The sequence below is a fragment of the Merops nubicus genome, unplaced genomic scaffold (assembly GCF_000691845.1).
Source record: "Merops nubicus isolate BGI_N331 unplaced genomic scaffold, ASM69184v1 scaffold1262, whole genome shotgun sequence".
Classification (NCBI taxonomy): domain Eukaryota; kingdom Metazoa; phylum Chordata; class Aves; order Coraciiformes; family Meropidae; genus Merops; species Merops nubicus.
In genome coordinates, this window is record NW_008591330.1 from 23,018 (window position 1) to 27,962 (window position 4,945).

Consider the following 4,945-nt stretch of genomic DNA (forward strand, 5'->3'; position numbering starts at 1 on the left):
CAACAACAGCTGATCATTCTTACCAACTGTCCTTATTTCATGTTCATCCTGTCACTAGACTTACTGAAGAAGACAGCAGGTATAATACATTTTTCTTGCTTAAAAGGACTACCTCTCTTCCCAATGGCTATATATATAATTAAAATTATGTGACCTTGAATGAAACTTGTTAACCACAAAAACCCATGGAATTACACTGAAAAAAATAACACTATTGACTTGATTTCTTTAATCTGAATGATAATATAAAATAGTTTGATTAGGCAAACAAAATTCTTAATTCTTTTTCTTTATTGATCATTAATTGCCTTAAAGAATGCAAAGTAAAGGTTGTTTAGAGCACATTACAACCATGGCAACACGACGAAATTTAATGCCACTTTGGAAACAAATATTTGCCAAGTTATCAGGAACAATCTTCCAAAGACAGTTTTCAGTAAGCAAAATTTCTTGGCAGAAATTCTATTCATTTGGAGGAAGACAGAACTTACTTACCCTCATGAATATTATTCCAAGTAACTGAAACTATAAGACCTTCGGTTTCTAGAATATAGCTTATGCTTGAACATATTATAAGCAAAATTTGCATGTTCTTCACTTACTGTTAAACGTGGATAGTAAGAAGAGTATTCAATCTTTCCATATCAGATCATAATCCAAGGGCAGGTAGTTATGACTGTACTTCAGTGGGTAAAGCTGAGGTCTGGAGAGGTGAATTCACATGTCATCTAGTCTAGAAGTAACAGGGCTATGAACTGTTGTGTCTTAGCAGAGCTTTCTGGCCACTAGCCCCTCCTGCTAGTTCCTTCTGTTCATTATGACAATGTGGCTATGGGTTCATGAATCAGACTATTTTGAAGCACTTGGATCATTTGCAGTTATAATTTTCATTTATTTTCACTGGATTCTGATGATACATCTTCACTGCTAGTGAAGGGGGTACAATTAGTCTTACTGTGGCTGCCTGGTCAAGGCCAAATTTGCTTTCACAAAGTTGTGTGTTCCTTTCTCTAGATGGCTTCCAAAATTATATCAGGTTATGGATAGCACTCTTGGATATCTGTATGCTGCACATCAGTGGACAATAAAGACACAGTATGAGTCACATAGAAAGATTAACAAAAATGTTTAAGTACCCTTTTTAATGCCTAGACATTTACTCTCCCTGTGTTTAGTAGTATTAAAATGGATGCATTTTTATGAACCCCTAGATGTGTTTCTTTTCTTTTTTAGGTAATAGAGACATTGCAAAATTGTCATATGAAGCCAGAAAATTCCCAGTCTTTTAGCTCAGTTTATTTGGGTGGCAACTCTTCGAGACATTTCCATGGTTGAGAGAACACTGATAAAGAACTACAGTGCGTTATAATGTACCATGGCATCTGTAGCCTGGAAATGGAAAGAGAAAGTGAGGATGAGGTAAGAAGAAACTAATGATGTCAAAAACAAACATAGACGAAAGATGTGAGATAGGATTACCATCAGATCCTGGGACAGCTGCAGGAAAAATGGCCAAGTTTGATCCAAAGAAAGAAAGAAGACATAAAAGCTGTATCAAGGTCGAAAACATGATGAAAGGTCAAACACAAACAGAAAATACTGAGCTGCTGCTTCCCTTCACTGCTGCATTAACACTTTTGGAAAGCCCTGTTACACAAATCCCTGATCACTGGGCTGGATAATGCCATTAGTAGCTGTCTGCTCTGAGCGAAATTGTGGATCACTGATTGTATGTGATGAGGCTTCCCACATGCAATTCATGGTACAGTTCCTGAATGCAAAATACACTTTTCCCTCAGTACAAAATATTCTGGCATCCAAAAGGCAAGGTACCTGTATTCATAAACTGTTCGTGGGTATCTCAGAGATGCCCACTTATCCCAGCTGGTTGCCTGTTGGTCTGGGATCAAAAAAGAAAGGAAAAAAAAAACAAAAAAAAAACCCTGTAGGATATCACGAATGTGACTACAATAAAAATGATCCTTGCTTGAAATATAACAGGCTTTTCAGTGTAATTTGAAGGCCTGCTGTTTATTTAAATTACCTGCTGTGTAGCCTGCATGCCATTATACTGCACAACATAAAAGGAATGTATTTGCTTTCCTTAAAAGAAATAATGAACGCTAACCTAGCTTTAAAGAATAGCATAATCATATTTGTTTAAGAAAATTTGTACACAAAAATTAAGAAAAACTTTTAAAACTATACCATTTATGCAAGCTGATTCTACCCTTTTCCTCTACCACTATTAATGTACCATAAGTTATTAATATGCTACAGCATTACTTTGTTTGGAGCACTATAGGCTTCAGAAAACCTGAATCCTGTAGATGATTCCTTTCAGATCATCTCAATCATAGAACGGTTTGGGTTGGAAGGTATCTTTGAAGGTCATCTCATCCAACCTTCCTGCCATGAGCAGGGACATCTACGACTAGATCAGGCTACTCAGAGTCCTATTCAACCTGACTTTGAACATTTCCAGGGATGGCGCATCTACCACCTATTTGGGGAATCTGTTCCATTGTTTCACCAACCTCATCATAAAAAATTTCTTCCTTGCATCTAATCTAAACTTACCTTTTTTTTTAGTTTAAAACCATTACCTCTTGGCCTATTGCAACATGCCTTGCTAAATAAAGGATCTGTCCCAAACTTTCTTATAAGTGACCTTTAGGTATTGAAAGGGACAAGGAGATTCTTTGTGCAAACAACTGGCTGGCACCTGCTTGAGTCCTTTGAACATATCTCTTGAGGAAAGGTCATAAGATTAGATGCAAGAAGGTGATTTACTTGTTTATAGTCTCTCAGTCATTTAGAGTATGTCTAAAGAATATAGTGGACTATACAGAGATACTTGAGAGCCGGTATCAGGTAAGCTAGTTTCAAAATAGAAAACAGCACAACCATCTTGGCTCAGCAGTTCTCTCAAAGTAATTGTTTCTACTGAAAAGTGCAGCATGATGCCTTCAAGTGACTTACTGCTTTGTACATATGGGACTTCTGCTAGTACCTGGATTCTGTGTTGCACTGTTTTATCCTGCATGTAGATACGTCCAGACTCCACAGCTTATAACGGTGTCCAAAAGATTAAAGGTTTACATAACCAGAAGAAAGACTTTAAAGAGCTTTACTTATTGTGCAGCAGCACAACCAGTAACACTACCACAGTCGTGCTGAGGGAGTCATCCAGGTATAAAAATGGTGTACCTAGGAACATAATTTTCCTGAAAAGCCCATCTAACTATCAGACTGTTATGATATGGCCACAGTAATAATTCTTGTGGAGTCAGATTCTCATATTTTTACATTAGGCCTTTTCAGACTTCAGCTAAAGATAGAACTTGCCTTGGAGACTTCTTTTCTGTAATAGCACCTGCTGAAGAAATGAGATTTCTCAGAATAAACTCAAATTTTATATAGAGTATTCTCATGTAGGAAAGCAAAACATGTGTCATGTCTCTTGCCAGTTTTATGGAATATAAAGGACTGCTCAAAGAAGGTGGACGCGAAGCTCAACATGAGCCAGCAGTGTGCACTTGCAGCCCAGAAAGCCAACCAGATCCTGGGCTGCATTAAGAGAAGTGTGGCCAGCAGGTCGAGGGAGGTGATTCTCCCCCTCTACTCTGCTCTGGGGAGACCCCACCTGGAGTACTGCATCCAGTTCTGGAGCCCCCATTACAAGAGGGATGAGGGCTGGAGCAGCTCTCCTATGAGGACAGACTGAGAGAATTGAGGCTGTTCAGTCTGGAGAAGAGAAGGCTCCGAGGTGACCTTATTGTGGCCTTCCAGTATCTTAGGGGGGCCTACAAGAAAGCTGGGGAGGGACTTTTTAGGATATCGAGTAACGACAGGACTAGGGGGAATGGGGCAAAGCTGGAAGTGGGCAGATTCAGGCTGGACATGAGGAATAAGTTCTTCCCCATGAGAGTGGTGAGACCCTGGAATGGGTTGCCCAGGGAGGTGGTTGAGGCCCCATCCCTGGGGGTCTTTAAGGCCAGGCTGGATGAGGCTCTGGGCAGCCTGATCTAGTGGGAGGTGTCCCTGCTCATGGCAGAGGGTTTGGAACTGGGTGATCCTTGTGGTCCCTTCCAATCCTGACAGATTCTGATCTGTTTTAGCAGAGGACTTGAGAGCCCTAATGGCTCAATGGTTGGACTTGATGATCTTAAAGGTCTCTTCCAACCTAAAGGATTATTCTAAGGTTGCTGCTGCCTTTTCTAGGAGAGATTTTTTCTGTAAGAGGTAAACAGTTTTAAGTCAAATACTCAAAGGCTGAAAGCCTATTTTTATTGAAATTAGACTACAAGATGTGCCAGTTTACTGAGCTGAGAATTAGGACCTTTCTGTGTAAACAGATTCTAAATAAATGAGCATTTTCCATACTGTAACTCTGCTGCAATTCTGGAACAAGGATGAATGCAGGCATATTCTGCCCAAATTGTGCTGGCATAGACAGAGAGAATGCACTTGCATTAGCTGCTACCAGTTTATTATCCTGTAACACAATCTCACAATATCTAGCAAATGTTCTTTCTGTGCTAAATTTGCTGACATTTCATAGATAAGCTTGATCAATCTAATTATTGTTGTGTGCACAATAAACATTTCATTTTATAAAATATTGACAATATAATTTCAAGAATAACTATGTTGATACCTAGATATAGGAAATAGCCAAACAGTTTGACAATCAAATTTTTGATGGACAAATGGACAAAATAATGGACAGAAAAGATTTGCTTAAATATGGTTTCCTGTCGTGATCTGGTTAATCATAAATGATTGTCCTTAGGGAAGAGAACTAGCAGAGAAAGCAAGAAGGAGAGAAATAGTTTGAAGGATTTCAGTGAAGATCTTCACCTGTCTCTAAGCAAGAGAGAAGTTTTTTGATCCTTTCCATAGCATGTACTTCATTGCAAGAGGCCTCTGTGTTGAGATCTGT